The sequence below is a fragment of the Elephas maximus genome, chromosome 6 (assembly GCF_024166365.1).
Source record: "Elephas maximus indicus isolate mEleMax1 chromosome 6, mEleMax1 primary haplotype, whole genome shotgun sequence".
NCBI lineage: Eukaryota > Metazoa > Chordata > Mammalia > Proboscidea > Elephantidae > Elephas > Elephas maximus.
In genome coordinates, this window is record NC_064824.1 from 79,360,428 (window position 1) to 79,383,542 (window position 23,115).

Sequence of the window (23,115 nt, forward strand, 5' to 3'; positions counted from 1 at the left end):
CAGGCACCCATAATTTAGGAATACTAATTCTTAGCTTAAGATCCCTGAAGGCAAGATTAAAAATTACATAGTGATTTTGATTTTAGTATGTTACTTCTTCAGTCTTTACAGTTTTTAGCTTATTAATGTTGTAAAAATGTTGTAAAGATGAACACAAATGGCATAACTTGGGAACAACATTTAAAGTTACCCTTGTACAATAAGAAACTGTACCAATACATGTTATAAGCTATTTGGACATCACTAAATTATTTTAAAAATTATTTTTTGAAGGGGAGAAGATGTTTATTCACTGAAGGCAAGCAAAAAAAAAAAAAAACCTAAGAGTCTATTATTACTTTGAGCCTTATGTTTTCTTTGAGTAGTTTCCTCTGTCAACATATTTATAAAAACAAATTCATTCTTTCCTCAAAAAAAAAAAAAAAAGGTTCAAAACATGAAAAGGAGAGATGGGGGTGTGACAGACTAACAACAGTAGAAAAATTCTGACATTCTAAGACATACTAATAACCACCAAACAGCAACAAATTGCAGAAGTTTTAATTATATTTTCTTTCACAATAAATGCTGGGCTTTGATAATCACTTGCTCAGGACAAAAGTCTTTTGGTTTTGTGAACAGGCAGAGTTCAAAGCAAACACATGACTCAATAAAGAAACGTAAATATCTTATTCACTATCCTTTTTTTTCCTTTTTTAAGCAGGGTTGAAAAGATTGAACAGTGCCTAAAGAGCAGGAGACCAGGCGATTGTTCTTTCTGTAATCTAGTGATTGACCTTTTCCTTCTGCCTCTTTAACGTGTCTGCAAAATGGGTATTTCTGTGTGCTTTGTAGCATCCTTTTCAAAATTAATAAGCTCAACTTTTTGAATAATAAAATCGTGCTGAAAGCCCAAGTTAGTAGATTTTTGGGGGAGGTTTGCATCTGATAATTAGTGATTAGCTAAGAAGCTTGCTTTCAGTATTAATATGCAACAGTAATTCCAGTGGTGTTCTGATAAAAGTCAGTATAGGTGTTAGACATCAGCTCAATAACCCTTGACAAGATGGGATTCTACAGAGGAAACTCTCCTTGGGTTTTGCTTAATAGTGAAGTCTAACGTCTCTACCCTTTTTAAGATCTTGAAATTTAAAACACAATTAAATAATGTACTTAAGTCTTATTAGAAGAGAAAATTAGTAGTAGAAAATGTATTGACTAACTACAATGGCCTTTCATCCTGGACACCTAAGGTCCCCCTTGAGAATCTCCACAGTCCTTGAAGTGAAAGCTTTAGCGAACACTTCTCTGTATTACAAATGTGTCTGCCAGGCAGTGTGCTCAGAAGCTTGTTAATGGACAGCTGGTTAAAATAATGTGCTTTATAAATGTCGTTGACCTACCTACCTCATGCCTGTAGTTTCCCCGTTAAGATTTATAATTTTCTGCTCTTGTGCTGAAACTGTGAATACAATTCATGTTTAGTAAAGCGCCATCAAATGATACTTAATAGAAGGCTTTCCTTTGTTAACAGTGCACATGCATAGATGTTATCTACTACTTTATAAATAAGGGGAAGTGCTGAGAGAGAAATAGGTTTAAAAATAGTTTCATTTGGAAAGCTCACTGAATGTTTTTGCATGATTCAGATGAAAAATAATCAGAAAACTCAAAAAAATAAGAAAAGACAGACATGTTACTGGAAACAATAAGTAATATGCAAGTGTTTTTGCACATGAATATAGACTTTTTAAAAAAGCATTTTTTACATTTATAATTTGAGATAATTGTATGTAACAAAACTTTTAATATTCCATTTTGTAACCCACATATCATATATCTTACATAGAAAATTAAATAAATGTAGTTTAATTTCTGTACCAGCTCTTAACTCCATTCTCTTCCCCCCTCTATAGTTTTTCTCTATGAAATGTAAACATGGACTATTTTGATGGAAAGTAAAAGACTGGGGTGCATATAAAATTGTGGATGACAGCTATAGCCAATAATATTTTATTTAGAAATGCAAGGAAAGTATTCCTAATAAGGGAAAAAATAACTGACTACTTTATGCAGGCTAATTTTACATGATTATATAACACATGGATGCAAATTACATAAGGTTTATTACTTATAAACTGTGATTTAGACCAAGAATTTGTTCAGTGAATAATTTTATTTAAAATGAAAAGAAATATACTTTTATTATTGCTTCATGACAACAAGACATATTCTTCCATTAGCAGCATTTACATGGATAAAGCATTTCCGAATCCTCTGGGTTCCCTAACCACTAAAATAGGCCACACTGTAGATATATCTTGGATCTTGTCCAAGAAGGTTTATAACTCAAAGTGTCAGCGGCACAAATACTAGAAACAGAGCTTCTCTAGTCTTCAGCATAATCCTATATTCTTTGGTTGCAAACTCTTACCTTAATTTACTTTTGTTTACTTTCAACTACACAAAATGTCCAATAGGAGATTAATGTGGGTGGAGCCCTGTCTCTAGGTGTGGTAAGGCTCATGTTCTTTCTCATATTTAACTCTAATGCCTTCCCCCCACCTTTATATACTTCTTGGTGACAGGTGCCCCCAAGTTTATTTTTGCTTCTTTGTTTTTCTGAAAACTAAACCTCAGGTAAATTTGGACATGATTGTCTGGTTGTCTAAGGAAATAGTGTCACAATATAGTTATCTGGTAAAATTCTGTCTTTGCTAACACACTTGTTTATTGTAGAATGAACATGATTTTTAAGCATTAAGGATTATATATTTTTTTGACCCAAGTCTTCCATGTCTGAGGAATTAGCCAAGAAACAGGTAGCCAAGAATATTTTGGCTCCAAGAGGGAAAATAGTCTTTCTTTCATGAAAATGCAAATAACTCAGGAGACTGGAGCCAAAATCACGGGAGGAGATAAGATTGTTGAGGGATATGATAAAGAAAACAGAAGAAAATAGAACCATGCAAATTTAAAGTTTAAACTGAAAAGGAAAATTCAGAGATGGAAATGCAATAGCCAGCAAAATAGGAGAAAGTAGTATTCCCAAAATCAAAAAAAGAGGAGTTGTGAGAAGAATGGAGCCATCTGTAGTGTTAAATGCCACTGAAGTAACCTGCAAATAAGAGTGCTCAGGGATGGTGGCCACTGAGATTTCATGGTGGTCCTTGAAAGTACAGTTCCAGAGGACTGATGTGGCTAATAGGAACGGAAAGTGGAGCCAGTGAGCATAAACACCTGTTACAGAAATATTTGATGATGGACAGAGAGAGACAGAGTGAATAGTCTGAATAGGAGAGGGTTGAAGGAAGAGCTCATTTGATTTTTAGTTTTTGGAAATAACCCAGAATGTACCTGTAGTTTTTAGAAGTTCAGGGCTATAGCTTTAAGACAACAAACTAAAAATAAACTGACCAAGTTAACTTAAATAGCCACTTAAAATAATTCAAATTAAATTTAAATATAAAATTAACTTATTTTTGAATAAGCTTAATTTAGGATATACTGACACATGCCTCATAAATATCAATTAAAATGATAATTTTCACAATTTTCTTTCTGTGAATACTTTATATACTCTATTGATGTTGTATGTCATGTATAATGCTGTTTATTTTACCTCTAGACAGATAAAATGGATGGTATCTTCAGAAAATGCTAGCACATTTCATAGAAATATAGGAAATAATTTACCTATGATGGTATATGTTGAATAACTTTGGGGGGAAAACAATAGAGAATTTCTATAAATTAGGATAAAAAATAATTACATTAAATGCTATGGACTTATGGATATGAACAAGTATAAAAATTCACAAAAATTGCCAAGTTACAAATTATCTTAAATGGATCTGCATTTCCACTTGTTCAGCCTGTAGTAAAGAAAATGATGATCAGATGCTTCAAACTTGATTTTAGATTTAAACAACTTAAATGAACCATATCATTTGTTATGATCTTCTTCTTAACTTCTAAATTTTGGGGTTCCTCAAGGCAATATCCTAGGTCCTTGTCATGGATTGAATTGTGTCCACCGAAAATATCTGTCAACTTGGCTGGGCCATGATTCCTAGTATTGTGTGATTTTCCACCATTTTGTCACCCGATATGATTTTCCTGTGTTGTAAATCCTATCTCTATGACGTTAATGAGGTAGGATTTGTGGCAGTTATGTTATGTTAATAAGGCAGGACTCAATCTACAAGACTAGAGTTTGTTTTAAACCAATCTCTTTTGAGATATAAAAAAGAGAAGCAAGCAGAGAGATATGGGAACCTCACAGCACCAAGAAAGCAGTGCCAGGAGCAGAGTACGTCTTTTGGACCTGAGGTTCCTGAGCTGAGAAGCTCCTAGCTCAGGGGAATCTGATGACAAGGACTCCTCCAGAGCTGACAGAGAAGAAAGACTGATGTCCTGAATTTGTACTTCTAGCCTACTAGACTGGGAGAATAAATTTCTCTTTGTTAAAGCCATTCGCTTGTGGTATTTCTGTTAAAGCAGGACTGGATGACTAAGACAGTACTCTTCACTTTTCCGACTAATCTGTCCCTTGGTGAGCTCATTCATTCCCAAGGCTTGAAGTACCATCTATATACTGATGACTTCCAAATTTGTATCTCCAACAAATACGTCTCAAAGATCATGTATCTACTTCCTTCTCTTCCTTATTATTCTCCTCCTCCTTCTTATAACAGCTTGAGGGATAATTGACATACAATAAGCTGTACATACCTTAAAATGTACGATGTTGAGGCTATAGAAAATGTTAAAATGGGGCAGTATAGAAAAATGAATAAGAGAGAACAATGTGGAATCAAACATTGGTTAAAATCTAGGCTACGCTTATTGATCTATGATCTTGCTGAAGTTATGTGATTTCCTAAGTCTCTGTTTCCTCATCTATATAATGAAGATTAAAATATCCTAACGCACAAAGTTTTTATTAGGATTAGATACGTGCAAAATTAGTAAGCATACTAAATGCTCTATAAATATTAAGTACTATAGGGTCACTATGAGTTGGAATCAACTCGATGGCAATGGGTTTTGTTTTTTGGTTTTATTATTATGACTACCTCAAGGTTTTGTTTTCCAGTCAATTTGATTTAAAATGGCTGCGTGTAATAAAATGAAAAGAACTCTTTGAAATGATATACCGGTAGCAAGTACACAAATGCTTTCATTTTCCAGGCTTTATGATAAGAGAGTTGTGAGCTTCTAGGAAAAAAACACTGTCTTGTTCTCCAATTTATCCTCAAGTGTTTGGCAAACTATGCCCTACATGTGGAATTTAATCACTAAATAGAACTAAATAGACAATAAATATCTGCAAATATTCATCCTTCTTTTACTTCTGGTCTTTATTTTGTAAGTGTGCTTTCATATGTAGAAAAAAACTCAATCAGAATGCAAAACTATGAAGACCCTGATGAAAACCCGAGAGAAGAATGAAACTAAAAGTTTGAAGTAGTTAAAACCAAAGTCCTGAGATAAGCCAGTTATGAGACGATTGGTAAGTCTGCACCCTACGTTGCTTGCCAACCCCAGCCCTGATCAGTTAGATAATCATATTGCAATTACCCCATCTACCATCTAACCCTCAGTCTCAGCTGATTGTTATAGAAAGTTCAGATGTCATTTTATAAAAATTGAAAAACAAATTGATTTTGCTTTTCTGCACCACCACCACCACCAAAAAGCAGTCCCTATGCCTTTCATTAGTAGAGCTGTGTATATAATTTCCACATAAAGCTATCGTAGACTTATCATCCTAGACAGTGTGCCTGGGGGTAATGTGGAAATTATGCTCTTTTGTGTAACTGGGAAGATCTCCAAGATGAGTGCCATTTCTTGGAACAGCAGAATTCTGTTCTCACATGAGCTACATGACAGAGGAGTGTTACACAGCTCACCCTTGGATGCTGGCAGCCAAGTGACACCCAAACATAGTTCTGAACCTGCATTATGTAATTGGAAATCCCTGCAGTGCAATAACTTCTCAATGTGCACAATGAGCTAAATTAATGTCTCACTTCTACTTGGGGAGAACTAGGCTGCCAGCTCTTTCATTTGCTTTTTCCTCGAGGTGAGAGATGCAATTCGTCTTAGAGAAAATTGTAATGGATGTTTCTGTATGCGTGTGTGTTTTGTGAAATGAAGGTGTGCTTAGTGCTGCTGTTCCTTCTGTTTTTCTGCTTAACCCTGTGAGATGTGTGAGCTTATGTATTTTGGGGTTGGCGTGTGTGTACGTATTTCTGCATTTGTTCAGTTGTTGTGAGGTACTAGAAAGGTGCAATGGCTATCGTATATATCACCTTTACATATAAAAAGCATGATTGCCTAGTGGCCAAAATAGGAGAGATATTTTCCTTGAAGTGGCAGCTGGTCTTCTGGCAGATTCCAAAGATGGTGCCATGAGTTATGTTAGAATTGGTACTATTGGATTTTCGTGTGGTTAGATTGCAGATGGTTGTTACCTGTTCCTCTCTTCCTCTCCTGGATGTGTTTACCTTTCCTTCAGCTTCAGTTTAAAGGAATTACTAATCTTCAATCCAATTTCTCATAAATTGTTGCTCACCTATGGCATTTTCATAATAAGAATGTGTTTCGATGGAAATTGCTTCCTTCGGTTCATTTTAAGTGCCGCATGTTTTACGGTAACACTAGACAAGGGCTTTCAGCTGGAGAGGGATGATGCTGGGTATTCAGAAACTGGCATTTTGATTGTTCTCTTATGAATTCAAATGTGTACGCAAATCCTCTAGCAATAGTTAGCACCTACTTGGATTCTTTAGAACATTTAAAAAAAAGTCTCATGAAAAATATGCCTGAGCAATGAAGGAAAAGAATACATGTTTTATGGAAAGCTAAGCTGTTCCCCACCCCTGCTCAGCCGTCCTAATCTAAGTGTTCTCATTCACTTTCTTGAACCCTGGCCCCAACCCGCTAACTGGTTTCTCACAACTCTTCTGGCCCACTCTAAACTGTTCTTCACACAGCAGAATTCACATTGGATCTTATCAACCTCTTTCTTTTCTCAAAACTGGCAACATTATCATGTTTAAAATTCTCTGAAGGCCCTCCTTTGTTCTTTGGATAAGGAAACAACTCCTTAACATGGTTTACAGGGCTCTGCCTGCTCCTCCAGCCTCATGTCATCTTCACTTAATGCTTCCTCTTTTCTAAGACCTAATCTCATCTTCAGTTCCCAAATGAAGCCACATTTCCTGCCTACACACAGATAACTCCTTGTACTTAGAACATGATTGCTTACACTTTCTGCCCTGTTAGATCTACTCTTTCTTAAGATATCAACCCAGTTATCACTTCCTCAGAAAAGCTTTCTCTCACCAACATAAGTTTTTCATTTCCTTTTGATATTATGTTCCCATAGCACTGTTTTTTTCCTTTATAGCACTTACTACAGTTGCAATTTTACATTTGTTTTGTGTGGTGATTTTGGCTAATATTTATCTTCCTTACTGCATGGAATTAGAGATTGTATTTATTTTTGCTCAACTTTCTATCTCATCACCTAATACAATGCTTAAAATGTAGTAAAGATTCTATAAACCTTTTTTTGGATGAATGAAAAAAGAAATGAAGCTGCATGGCAAGAATTTGGAATAAACCTTTACCAAGTCTGTGGTGATTGTTTAAGTCTAGATAATGCAGCCATTAAGCTATTAACATGTATTTGAGTTTTTTTTTTTTCCGGGGGGGTGGTGAGAACATTTTGATTATCAAGTTTTCCAGCTGGATTTGAAAGCAGGGATCACTTAGAGCTCATCTCAGTAGACCCTTTCTACTGGGCAAGTGCCCTGACTCATGAAAGAAGATGAATCTGGGTGGGCTAGAATCTCCTTGTGTTTACAAATAGAATTTGAGAATTGGCCAGTGTGCACAAAATGCCTATGTGAGGAAATCTGTAGCCATGTTGTAGCAATAAACATGTGTTGAGTTCTTACTATGTGACAGACATTGTGCTAATCTCTAAACTCTTAATAACTTGTTTTGCTCACCACAGTCTTTTGAGGTGTAGGTACTATCATTATGCACATTTCATAGATGAAGAAACTGAAGCAGGTTAAGTAACTCATCTGAGGTTTCAAGTTTAGTAGGTGGAGCTAAGAGATGTGTAGAACCCTAGAACTCAGCTCTTTCTGCCTTGTTTTAAAAATGATTATCGTTAACATCTTTGTGTTTTGTCTATCAGTAGGAGCAAGAGATGAACATTTTGTGTTTTGTCTAATAAGTAGGATATGAGAAAGATAAGTGCAGATTTTTTGTTTTTCCCCAATTATAAACATCATCTACATTATATTCTAAAAACATAACAAAACAAAAATTAAAATCATAACCTATCTTATGCTTTATACTCACTTTAGAAAATTTTTGAATTGTTTGAATCTGTACCTTGGACTCTTAATGATGCCTTTGTTCAGATATTACTAATAATAATATGACATTTTATAGTTTATTAGGTGCATTTGCCTATGTGCTGAATTTAAATCTCCCAAACACCCACAGTGTAGGAATTATTATTTACATTTAAGGATATGAAACTGAGACTCACAGCTCTTAGGCATAGAGTGGATGGCTGATTCACGGCAGGACGCATGGTCCTTTGACCTCGAGTCCATTACACTTTCTTTGTTATCACAAGGCCTCTCAACTTCACAAAAATTATCAGACAATCTGCTTCCAGGAGCAAGATCTCTATAGATAAGGTCTGAGCACTATCCCAAAAGACCCACTGCTGTCGAGTCGATTCCCACTCATAGTGACCCTGTAGGACAGAGAAGAATTGTCCCATAGAGTTTCCAAGGAGTGCCTGGTGGATTTGAACTGCCAACCTCTTAGTTAATAGCTGTAGCACTTAACCACTATGCCCCCAGGGTTTCTGAGCACTATCAGCATGTGCTATATTATTTTGTTGCAACATGTCTGGCTTTGTTTGATTTCTACTGTAAATTTTTAGAAATGTTCATTAAGTATGGTTTGTCATATAGAAAAGAGAAAATTATGGGCAGTTTTTTTTTTTTTCAGGTTAAAGAAGCTCACCTATTAAGACTACAAATGCTTTTATAAACCACTTCGAACTGGCTTTGTATGAAAATGACTGTACACCCACACATGAGCACTTACACACACACACACACTTTATACATAAGTATTAGTATTTATTTTAGACCCCTGCAGAAGAAGGATGGTTAACAATGTTTACTTCAGAGCTTGTCAGTATCATGACTTCTAGTAAAAATGGTGTCAAACTGAGCTTAACAGTATATTTTCCTAGTGTTAGCTACTTAGTGTTTATTATATGCAAAACTTTAAATAGACGGTAACACAATTAAATGGCATTCTTATGATAGGTCGTATTACGAAGGCATAAACAAATGATGCAGCTTTTACTGCAGTAATGAATGATTTTAATTTTCTGAAAGTCTATTTTCTAAAAGCTTTCTTTTTAATCTAGCTTTGTTTACATGAAACTATTAAAACTTCCTTCAGGGTAATGTTAGCAAAGGAAATGAGTGACAACTGGTAACCTGCCTGACCTCAAGACCACCACCGTTTTTACTCTGAAGGGTCTCAGTGCTAGTGTGCACTGAAATTCTACCAGCACACAGTGGAAATGAAATCAGAAAGAACTCTCAAGGTTGTACTTTTTTATCATTTAAATAATCAAAAATATAGTATGATTTGTGTTTCTCATCAAGTTTCAACTCTTTTCTATAGTGTTTGTTATATTGATCTGCTACCAAATTCCTGCCTACTGTGGCTAGGAAGATGGAAATTTTGTGGACAGGTGGAAGTAGGGTAAAGAAAAGAGTCAATATGTTTTCATTTCACATCCCCAGATATAAACTCATGAGGTCAGACAGGGGTTGTATCAGTAGTTGCTGTTGGTTATCTAAAAAGAAAGTTAGAGGACACAATGATCTTAAGTTCTGAGTTGAAATCTCAAATGTTGCAATCAATGTTTACGGTTCATTTTGCAACATACAGTAGTTCCTTTTTAATGGTTTTGACCTTTACAAAGGAATTTCATTGTTGCTAGGTGCCATCGAGTCGGTTCTGACTGATCGCAACCATATGTAAAACAGAATAAAGCACTGTCCAGCCCTGCGCCATCCTCACAATCATTGTTATGCTTGAACCCAGTGCTGCACCACTGTGTCAATCCATCTCGTTGAGGGTCTTCCTCTCCTTCACTGACCCTCTACTTTACCAAGCATGCCGTCCTTCTTCCCTCCTGATAACATATCAAAGTATGTGAGATGTAGTCTCGCCATCCTTGCTTCTAGGGAGCATTCTGGCTGTACTTCTTCCAAGACAGATTTGTTCGTTCTTCTGGTAGATTCAATGTTTTTTGTCAGCACCATAATTCAAAGGTATTGATTCTTCTCCAGTCTTCCTTATTCATTGTCCAGCTTTTGCATGCAAATGAGGTGATTGAAAACACTATGGCTTGGGTCAGGTGCACCTTAGTCTTCAAGGTGACATTTTTGCTTTTTGACACCTTAAAGAGGTCTTTTGCAGCAGATTTGCCTAGTGCAATGCGTTGTTTGATTTTTTGACTGCTGCTTTCCTGAGCCTTAATTGTGGATCCAAGTAAAATGAAATCCTTGACAACATCAATCTTCTCTCCTTTTATCATGTTGTTGCTTATTGGTCCAGTTGTAGGACTTTTTTTTTTTTTATGTTGAGGTGTAATCCATACTGAAAGCTGTAGTTTTGATCTTCATCAGTAAGTGCTTCAAGTTCTCTTCACTTTCAGCAAGCAAGGTTGTGTCATCTGCATAATGCAGGTTGTTAATGAGTCTTCCTCCAGTCCTGATGCTTCGTTCTTCTTCATATAGTCCAGCTTCTCAGGTTATTTGCTGGGCATACAGATCGAATAAGTATGGTGAAAGGATACAACCCTGACACACAGCTTTCCCAACGTTAAACCACACAGTATCCCCCTTGTTCTGTTGGAACAACTGCCTCTCCATCTAAGTATATGTTCCTCATGAGCACAATTCCCATTCTTCGCAATATTATCCATAATTTGTTATGATCCACACAGTTGAATTCACACAGTTGAATGCCTTTGCATAGTCAATAAAAACATCTTATTAGAGACCAAATCCCCCCAGCATATTGTTGGCCTCCTCCCCCAGTGTAGCAGGAAACTTTGTTAAGCACTGTGTATCTCACCTCTGATGTGGGCATCACAACATGATAGTGGACAGGTTTTGCTATTTGGATAAGGAGAAAACCCGTGTACTGAGGAAGACACATGGTACTCAATAGCAGAGGCCATAAACTCAGAAGACCTGAGATGGAGTCTGTTATGGATTGAATTGTGCCCTCCAAAATATGTGTCAACTTGGCTAGGCCATGATTCCCAGTATTGTGTGGTTGTCCACCATTTTGCCATCTGATGTGATTTTCCTATGTATTGTAAATCCTACCTCTATGATGTTAATGAGGCAGGATTAGAGGCAGTCATGTTAATGAGGTGGGATTCAATCTACAAGATTAGGTTACATCTTTAGTCAATTTCTTTTGAGGTATAACTAAGAGAAGTGAGCAGAGAGACAGGGGACCTCATGCCACCAAGAATGAAGAACTAGGAGAGGAGCATGCCCTTTAGACCCATGGTTCCTGCACTGAGAAGCTCCTAGACCAGGGAAAGGTTGATGACAAAGACTTTCTCTCAGAACTGACAGAGAGAGAAAGCCTTCCACTGGAGCTGGTGCCCTGATTTTAGACTTCTAGCCTATAGATTAAAAAAAAAAAAAACTGGGAGAGAATAAATTTTGTTTGTTAAAGCCATCCACTTGTGGTATTTCTGTTATGGCAGCACTAGATAACTAAGAGTCCTACTCATGCCACCTCCTTGAAATAAGCTGTTCACACTCTAAGTGGTGGGAAAGTACAGCTAATGTTCCCTGCCCTACCTAGTTCCCAGAGCTGTGGCAGGGCCACAATGTCCTGTACGTGATGGCTCTGTGAAGCCTTACATGCCAGGTGGTATCTCCATCATTTTTATCCTTTGTACAAGAACTGACAAGTTAACAATTCTTTTACCTTGTTTTTTAATATCAGAGTCTATGGTCCCCAGTCACAAAGTAAATGACTCAGTCATTGCATATCCGGAAGGCACAGATAACTGCAAGTAAGTCTGTGGTAAAGAGCTCAGGCTGCCAACCAAAAGCCTGGCAGTTCGAATCTACCATCCGCTCCTTGAAAACCCTGTGGAGCAGTTCTACTCTGTCCAGTAGGCTCACTGTGAGTCAGAATTGACTTGATGGTAATGGGTTTTTTGGTTTTCATACTGATCGCCAGGGGGTATTAGTGGTTCAGTGGTAGAATCCTCTCCCTCCATGAGGGAGACCCAGGTTCAGTTCCCAGCCAATGTACCTCGTGGGCAGCCACCACCCATCTGTCGGTGGAGGCTTGTTGTTGCTATGATGCTGAACAGGTTGCAGTGGCCTTCCAGACTAAGGTGGACAAAGAAGAAAGGCCTGGTGATCTATTTCTGAAAATTAGCTAGTGAAAGCCCTATGGATCACAAGGGTCTAACCAACAAGTGATCACGGGGATGGTGCAGGACCAGGCAGTGTTTTATTCCATTGCACATGGGATTGCAGCACAACTGTACAGCAGCTAACAACAACAACAAACTGATCACCGGGTGTGAATACCTGAATGCCCTGTGGTGGTCTGATTCTGCCATGTGACTGTCATTATAAAATAAAATGTGGTGTGTTTTCCAACTTCTTTTGAATTAGAAAACATAGAAGCCAATGTCTTTGGGGGATGGTGGTGTTGGTAGTGGCAGAACAAACCAGTAACAGGCTTCTACCTTTGGTGGCTTTTTGTTTTTAAAGCTCACTGGGCATGTTGTTGTTAGTTGCCTTTGAGTTGATTCTGACTCATGGTGACTCCACATGTTCATGGTAGAACTGCTCCATAGGATTTTCAAGGTTGTGACCTTTCAGATGCGATCACCAGGCCTGCCTTCCAAAGTGCCTCTGGGTGGGTTTGAACTGCCACCTTTCAGCTAGTATTTGAGTGCTTAACCAAGGACTCTTTCATAACAGCTAAGAATACATTAAATCTAGCTCACAGTCCCTACTTCACCGAGGGATCAAGATTCCTTTTTTTTAAATTATAGATGTAATTTTTAGAGTAGATAACACACTGAAATGTTTCAATAATCAGCAAGTATTTAACAATGACAACAACAGCCAAACATTAGACAGGCCCATAAAACAAAATGAGACTAAATGGGCACACCAACCCCGGGGCAAGGAGAAGGCAGGAGGGGACAGGAAAGCTGGTAATGGGGAATCCAAGGTTGAGAGGGCAAGCGTGTTATAATGTCTTGGGGTTGGCAATCAATGTCATAAAACGATATGTGTATTAATTGTTTAATGAGAAACTAATTTGCTCTGTAAACCTTCATCCAAAGTACAAAAAAAAAAAGTAAAAAAAGATATGTCTAAGAACAGTCTTTGGAGCCCTGGTGGTGCAGTGGTTAAGAGCTACGGCGAGCTATGGCTGCTAACCAAAAAGGTTGACAGTTCGAATCCACCAGTCACTTCTTGGAAATCCCATGAAGCAGTTCTACTCTGTCCTATAGGGTCACTGTGAGTTGGAACCAACTTGGTGGCACCTAACAACAGCAACAACAAGAACAGTCTTTGGTAAATTTAATGTTTGTCACAGGACTTAATGCCTAAGCATTGCCTGCCTATCCCCGCTCTCTGTAAATAAGTGTTTTCTGGAGAGAAAGCACCAGGTTTATCTGAGTTTGTCCTAATGTATTCAGCACATGATCTCATACTTCCAGCAGACTTAGAATAGCTAATGAAAGGAAATAAAAGTTCAAACAATTTATAAAATACGGATTTTATAGCCTTAGCTAAAACAAAAATGTATTATATCTAGAATATTTAACTGCTTCATCTCTTAAATATTTATCCATTTGAAAAAATTGTATACTGATCATGAATACTGTTTCTGATGGTTGTTAGTTATGTAAATGATTTTTTTTACTGACTCTCAATTACATGATGGACTGGTTTCTAGAGTATCATATACTTAATGTGAGTTTCTAAAAATGCTTTAATCATGTAATTGCTAGTTTATCAAGTAGAAAATATAGGCCTGAGAACACTATCATTATGTCATTATTCTCTACAAAAGACTGTGAAACACTCTGAAGAGGCCATTATGAGGCAAATAACAGTTTTCTATGGCATCTAAATTTGCAACGATAAAAAAAAAAATAGGAATAGCAAAGAAAATGCCTGAAGGTGAAGAGTTTAAAATATAAAACCCATTGCTGTACAGTTGATTTCAACTCATAGTGATCCTATAGGACAGAATAGAACTGCCCCATAGGGTTTCCAAGGCTGTAATCTTTATGGGAACAGACTGCCACATCTTTCTCCTGCAGAGTGACTGGTGGGTTAGCAGCCAAGCACTTAACCATTGGGCCACAAGGGCTCCTTGTTTAAAATACAGCCAGTCGATTTATCTTGTTTTTCTATCTACCTACCAGCCAAAGGTAGTGAATAGATAAGATTGAAACAATGAAGGTAGTAGATTATCTAAGTGGGAGAGTGAGACTAATATTTAATCACTGATTTATTAAATTCTGTGTAGAAAAAGAAATGAAGTAAAGTTGGGATTTCCATTTTTTAAGAATCTAGTTGTATACTGTAGTGCTAGTTATTGTATCTACCATGTCCAAGTGTGACTGAAATAGATAATCCTTTATATTCACTTGGTCTAGGGCCAGTAGCACATAATCTGGAATCCCTAAATGGTTAAATTCAAGTCTAGTTTTGCAGAATTCAAAGATTTTTATCTTTTAACTCAGTGGGTAGTCATGGGTAAGGAAGTCTATTTATTTTCAACATTTCAGCAAAGTTTAGTAAAGACCAAGGTAAAACTACCCCTTCTGTAGGTTTAGTGTGGGAAGACAAGACTCCTATTAAGCCTCTCTCTTTCTCTGTGTATGTATGTGTGTGTCTATTTTTTTTTATATATATATATATGTCTATGTAGGCTACATATAGGATTTCATTTTACTTGGATTCACAGTCAACGCCCATGGAAACAGCAGTCAAGAAATCAAAAGACACATTGCATTGGGCAAATCTCCTACAAAAGACCTCTTTGAAGTGTTAAAAAACAAAGATGTCACCTTGAGGACTAAGGGGCGCCTGACCCAAGCCATGGTGTTTTCAATCCCCTCATATGCATGCGGACACTGGACGATGAATAAGAAAGACCAAAGAATTGATGCCTTTGACTTATGGTCTTGGCAAAGAATACTGAATATACCATGGACTGCCAAAAGAACGAACAAATCAGTCTTGGAAGAAGTGCAGCCAGAACGTTCCTTAGAAGCAAGGATGGCAAGACTACGTCTCACATACTTTGAACATATTGCAGGAGGGATCAGTCCCTGGAGAAGGTAGAGGGTCAGCGAAGAGGAGGAAGACCCTCAATGAGATGGCACAACAATGGACTCAAGCATAACAACGACTGTAAGGATGGCGGAGTACTGGGCAGTGTTTCATTTTGTTGTACATGGGGTGGCTATGATTCAATGGTCCTAACAACAACATGTATATATGTCTATATATGTATATATATATATGTCTCTCTATAGACATTATATCTATATATCTATATCTACAGCCCTGAGCAGAAGGAGGAAAACCAAAGCCAGGATGCTAGATTTACAGATAAATGGGATGATTGAAGGTGTCTCTATATTGAGGCCTCAAGATTAGGTAATTATTTATTCTGTAATTTATAGCAGAATGATAGCTATGGTTGGTATGATAGATGTAGGTCACTGGTTTTGATATTGTCCTTGTAATTAATTAGTTAACAAGTTTCTAATTCACTAAGTTAATTACTGAAATAAATTTATGCTAAAGAACAGAAAGAAGACTGGTTCAAATAAATTCATATTGGTCCAGGAAAAAAAAATGAGACCTTTACTAATCCCTCAAAGTAGATGCACTCAACTACTTTGTGTGATAAAAACAAAATTAGCTAGTTGGGATTTCCTTTTTGTTTATTTATAATAGTCTGTATACATTGATGTTCCATAAACTATTGACCTAGTTCATGATAAATATATGCAGATGATTTAGATTTTTGTGCAATAAAAGCATTTTTTCTTGCATAGAGTAAACCAAAAAAACCAAACCCATTTCCATTAAGTTGATTCCGACTCATAGCAAACCTATAACACAGAGTAAAACCACCCCATAGGGTTTCCAAAGAAAGGCTAGTGAATTTGAACTGCTGACCTTTTGATTTGCAGCTGAGCTCTTAATCACTGTGCCACGAGTGGTTTAAAAAAAAAAAGTGATTAAAAAGAATTAGATTGTTAAAATCACTATCACATTTTCAGTATTTAGCCTTTTGATTTCCTTTCACCTTTAAAAAAGAATTAAAATGAATATTTTAAGACAATAAGTGCTTAAAGATTATAGTTTGCTGAAATGATTTAAAATTGATTTGTTCTGGCCATTTTCTTTGTCAAGAAAATCTGAAATGCAAGGAGACCTCTTAGATGGTGACTTCTGTGTCTTAACACTGGGGAGTCTGGGCTTTAGGACCAAAATGACTGGCTTCTAATGCTGGTTCTGTCACTTACAACTCTGTGAGTTCAGCCTACTTACTTATCCTCTGTGTGCTTCAATTTCCCCATTTCTAAAATGGGAATGGTAATAGTAAGCACCTCATAAAAGATTAAAAGCTATTATATGTGCAAAGTGTTTAGAACTTGATGGGGACTCATTGGGGCACATGATACACTCTCTTTACATGTTGGGTCCTCCTTGATTCACTCCCCAGTGTTCCCTAGTGTCCCCAGGATCTCTGGCTCTGCCCTCCTCCTCCTCTGCCTTCCTTGCTATTCTATGATTGTTCTGGTTGGTACTTACATTTTGTATTGGAATTTGTTTAAAAAGTGTCTCTGTCACTTAATAGCTGGATGATCTTGAGAGTATTCCTTAATGTCTTACTGTAATTTTCCTCATTTGTAATAACCTGTTTCCTTATGAGGATCAAATGGTATATTAAATGTGAAGATAATTTAAAACCTGCAGAGTATAGCATATTATTAGAAATTATAACTTAAAGTGTGAGCTCTGGGAAAACGAACATTATGTCCTTGTTTGTTTCTTTTTTGAGCAAAAGTTTTTTTCACTTGAAGAGTCTTTATTTTGGAAAATTAGAAAATACAGAAAAGCAGAAAGAAAAAAAACTAGTTCTTTCACTCAAAAATAATTATTGTTAACATTTTGATGCACTTAGTAGTTCTTCTATGCATTTTATTATACTATTAAAATCACACTGTAGAAATATAATTTGATATTGATCATGTCTTCCTTTAAGTTTTGCATATTGCTTGCATACCAATATTAAAATGCAATTCATTATTTTTTTAAGTCATTATTGTCAATCTCTGTATATACATATGAGAAATCCAACCCAAAACCAAACCCACTGCAGTCCAGTCGATTCAAAACACAAAGGATGCACAACTACTTTATTTGTGCCACAATGTGTATTTTTCCTGTTTGATTTGTGTGCTTTCTTTGCCTTGCAGTGTAATATATGCACAGCCTTTGTCTTGCACTTTAGGGTGCTGAACAGATTTACTCTTAGATTCTAAAAACTGTCATTACAACAGCTATCATTAGCTTTAAAATCTTATCCCCAAATCAGGTACCATATATTTAGTTTCATTAAAAGCAATCAATATATTCTTCTCTTAGGTATGTTATTTGCCTCTAAACCTTAATTGTACCAAAATTAGAGAGAAAGTTTGTTCCAAGAATTTGAGGTTGAGGAGAAGAGTTCACAAGACTCTCAACTTTGACAATGTAGAAGTTTGAAACCCTCATGGACTATCATAATCGGAACCTGTCAGGAAAGCTAATTTATAGAGTGATGTTGATTTTGAAACTGCAAATGATCATAATGGATATATATACACATATATTGAAATAATTTTGGATGAAAGCATAGTTTGTCTTTCAAAAGTCATAGCATTTACAGTTCTTTGAGGATGATACCTTTTTTTTAAATTAATAACAAATGTATTTTAATAGAAACAAAGTATAGCAAATATATTTTAAATAACATACAGTAAAAAATTTTAAATATTTTAAACAAAATTCTTATACAGATACTTTTATTTTTGGTAATCAAGGCAGTGTGTGTTGCAGACTCTTTGGGGAAGTATAATTAAGTAATTTATTCCTCACTCATTGATTTAGGAAATACATGAAATCTCTGATTTAAGTACAGAAAAATCTATTTAGCATTTATGAATGTGCATACGTATATGATAGTGCTTTTGTCATGTAAGCCTTGGAAATTATTCCTACATCAAATAACTTTATTTTTTAACCATCTAAAAAGCACCCATTTTTACCTCTTCACTGTTGATCATATAAAAAGTTAAGATTAATAGCAACAATAACATAAACTTCAGCTTATTCAGTCTACTCAATTATGTTTTTGATGGGAAAAGTGTGCAAAATATAGTATCTTATAATTTTTTCTGTACTGAAGAAATCAATGAAAATTTCCTGAGGTACCAAAATAGCTATGTATCTATAGATACATTTATTTATCTCTAGTCACTATTATTCCTAGGTTTCTTAATCCAAAATTACATCTAAAACCACCCATTTTTCATGATCTCACCACCTATTGATTAAGTAGTCCACAAATCCTTTCTCATAATGTGTTTATCTGAATATTTAAACCAAAAACTAGATACCATAAGAAGGATCCAACACTCATTGATTAAACTTTCAGGATCTAAGCCAAATAAACATTTGTAGTACTTCTTTAAAGTGCTATCTGGCTTATAGATCCATCTCTGTTTTTTTTTTACCATGCCTCCAGTACTCATATGCATCGCCTCATATGCATTGCAAAAGTTGCACAATGACTAAGGAACACTGAAGAAGAATTGATGCCTTTGAATTACGGTGTTGGCAAAGAATACTGAATACACCCTGGACTGCCAGAAGAGTGAACAAATCTATCTTGGAAGAAGTACAGCTAGAATGCTCCTTAGAAGAAAGGATGGTGAGACTACAACTCACATACTTTGGACATGTTATTAGGAAGGACCAGTCCCTGGAAAAGGACGTCATGCTTGTTGAAGTAGAGGGTCAGTGAAAGAGAGGAAAACCCTCGATGAGATGGATTAACATAGTGGCTGCAACAATGGGCTCAAACATAACAATTATAAGGATGGCGCAGGATGGGACAGTGTTTTGGCCTGTTGTACATAGGGCTGCTATGAGTTGTAACTGATTCAAGGGCACCTGACAACAGCCACCAGGGTTAAGGCACATTTAAAAAAACACTTACTATTCACTATTTCCCAGATTTGCCGGACTATGTGACACATCCATTGCTTTGCAAATGCCATTTCTTCTGTTAGGAATGCTCATTCCCTCTTTTCTCTCTAGTCATATTTATTTATCTTTCAAATTCAAATGCTCAAATGGTATCTTTCTATGGAAACTTTCTATATATTTGTCCTCAAACCCAAACTTTGATGGAAGTATTTATTTATACTTCTGGGTTTTTGGAGCTATTCCATTGCAAAGGATTACTTTTCACATTTGTCTAAGAGATCTCCTTTCTAAACAACCTTCATTATTATAATTCCATCATCATTATCACCACTATCTAGCTTCCATCTTTAGACGTATTAAATGCTGTGCACTGAGTTTAGTGCTTTATGAGAAATCTCATTTAATGCTCACATGAAGCTACATTTTTGTTATTATTATTACTGGCGTTGGTATTTTTATTTTAGAGTTAAGCCAATTAAACAAATAAAAATCATACAATTGTCATCTGGAGTGTCATACAAAATCACTAAATTATAGAGTTGTACTTCTGTCCAAGTCTGTCTGGTTTCAAAGCCAGTGAGATTAATAATTATGCTATGTAGTTGCTTCAGGATTTAGTCATCTTTGTAAAGTATTACCTAGCACAGTTCATGTCACATAGAAGATTCTTAGTAAATCTTTGAAAAATAATGCTTAATGATCTAACACATAGATAAAGTTGGTGTGACATAATCAAATACCTGGCCAATAAAATCTGGTATTATCTATTCTTGGTCATTTTGGTCATTTTGAAGTAGGCTCAAGTTTTCATAAGTGAAAGTTTTTGTTAAATAACATAGACATAGCTTTGTTGTTGTTGTTGTCCGACTCTGTCAGGTTGATTCTGATTCATGGCTACCATGTGTGTGCAGAGTAGAACTGCAGTTCATTGGGCTTTCAAGGCTGTGACCTTTCAGAAGCAGATTGTCAGGTCTCATCTCACAACACCTCTAGGTGGGCTCGAACAGCCAATATCTCAGCTAGTAGTCCAGTGCTCAACAACTGTGGCACCCAGGGAGTCCTAGACATAGCTTATGGTCTATAAATTCAGAAAGATAAAATGTGTATAAAGATGGATTAAGAGATAGCTGGATAGATAATAGATTATGAAAGATGGATAGAAAGCCAAAGTGATATTTGGATTAGGACACCTTACACATTTTTTTTTTAACCATCACAAAGGGTAGACTATGACTGACATTTAGAAATACAGAAAGAATATTTTTTAAAAAGTATTTTAATTACACATTAACTTTCAAATGATACTTTAGAATGCACTATAATCAATATTTATAGCCTTAAAATTATATTCTCCAAATGATTTTTTTTACTCAAACAACATTTTTTAGGTAGCTTAACACTTAGCTCACACGCCTTCAGATTTAGAATTCAAAAAACATTCCTAGTTAATAGCTATAAAAAGAGCAGATTTTTGGCTTAAAGTTGGATGCACACTCTCCATGGGAAGTTACTGAAATAGGTAGATATTCTTTTCAGCTAATTAGTTTCTGGAAGCTATATCCTCATTTATCATCTGACAGACTCAGAAAACATTACATGCCATTGTGGTCTGGAGACTCAGTATTACACCTTTAAAAAATGTCTTTTCACAGAAATTTCCTGCCACTGGCAATTTGTGCGGAGTCAAGCAACATGACCGTTTATGGGTTAAAGAAGCATACTTGAATTTTTTTTATTTTGTGTATTGTGTTTACATGTTTTATTATATTTAGCATTGTTATTAAAATACTAATGTCTTTGTTAGCATAGTCACATTAACAGAAAGGACATTTAAAATGTTAATTATTTTCTAATTAATTCAAAGTAAGATATTGGAAATATTTAACCATTTGTTTGAGGGAAATATAGCAACTATTTAATATTCACTTCACAAAAAGAAAGTTTCCCTTATTTCTTACAGTCATGACTGACACAACTAAAAGCAAACTGTACTGATATCCTATGATTCTAAGTTAAGGGCACCACAAAACCCTTTTCCCTAAGTATATCTGCTTTGAGACTACCTAGCTCGTAATTTCTACCATTCTAAAAACTTTCTGCTGGATTCAGTTATATCATTGTGAAAAGAGAAATCTGCCCTAGATATCTTGGTGTTCCTTCACACACTGGCCTCCTGAGCTACAGAAATTGTTATCTATGATGATAGAGACTGTTTGCTTTAAATTTTTCCCAGAAACACTTGCTCTTCCCATGTTATGTGTACTGGACCTACAAACATGTTTCCGTCACGATAAAGCACTTAGCTCCAATAGACCCTGGGTGGTGTAAACGGGTAATGCACTCAACTACTAACTGAAAGGTTGAAAGTTTGAATCTACCTGGATGTGTCTCAAAAGAAAGGCCTGGTGATCTACCCCCCCCCAAAAAAAAATCAGCCATTGAAAACCCCATAGAGCACAGTTCTATTCTTACACACGTGGTGTTACCATGAGTTGGATTTACCTGACAGCAATTGCTTTTGTTTGTTTTTTTTTCATTCAAAAATTTATACACAGATTGTTTTGTGACACTGATTACAATTCCCACAATGTGTCAGTACCCTCCACCTTTCCCTTTACACTCTGGGTTTTCCGTGTCTGTTGGTCTGGGTTACCTGTCCTTTCCTGCCTTCTCATCTTTGCTTTCGGGCAGGTGTTGGCCATTTGGTATATTTGAACTGGAAAGCACGTTCCTCTTGTGTGTTATTGTTTGTTTTATAGGCCTATCTAATCTATGGCTGAAAGGTGGACTTTTGGAATGGCTTCAGTTCTGAGTTAGCAGGGTGTCCAGGGCCCATAGTCTCAGTGATTCCTCCAGTCTCTGTCAAACCAGTAGGTCTGGTCTTTTTTTGTAAATTTGAATTTTGTTCTACATTTTTCTCTAATTCTGTTTGGGACTCTCTATTGGGATCCCTGTCAGAGCAGTTGTTGGTGGTAGCTGGGCATGGTCTAGTTTTTCTGGGTTCAGGCTGGTGGAGGTTGTAGTTCATGTGTTCATTAGTCCTTTGGACTAATATTTTCTTTACGTCTTTGGCTTTCTTCATTCCCCTTTGCTCCAAACGTAATGGGACCAACAGATGTACTTTAGATAGCAACTCTCCAGCTTTTAAGATTCCAGACAGTACCCACCAAAGTAAGATGTAGAACATTTTCTTTGTGAACTACATTATGCCAACTGACCTAGATGTCTCCTGAGACTGTGGCCCCAGCCCTCAGCTGCATTACCTCAGTCTCTTAAGGTGTTTGACTGTGTCTAGGAAGCTTCCACTACTTTGCCTTGGTCAAGTTGTGCTACCTTCCCCTATATTGTGTGTTGTCTTTCCGTTCACCAAAGTTAACACTTGTCTTCTGTCTAGTTAGTGATTTCTCCTTCCCCACCCTTCCCCTCCATTGTAACCATCAAAGATTGTTTTATTCTGTGTGGAAACCTTTTCTTGAGTTTTTATAATAGTGGTCTTATACAATACTTGTCCTTTTGTAATTGACTTATTACACTCAGCATAATGCCATCCAGATTCATCCACGTTGTGAGTTGTTTCGAAGGTCCATCATTGTTCTTTATCGTTGTGTAGTAGTTCATTGCATGTATGTACCGTAGTTCGTTTATCTATTTATCTGTTGATGGGCACTTAGATCATTTTCATCTTTTTGCTATTGTAAATAATGTTTCAGTAAACATG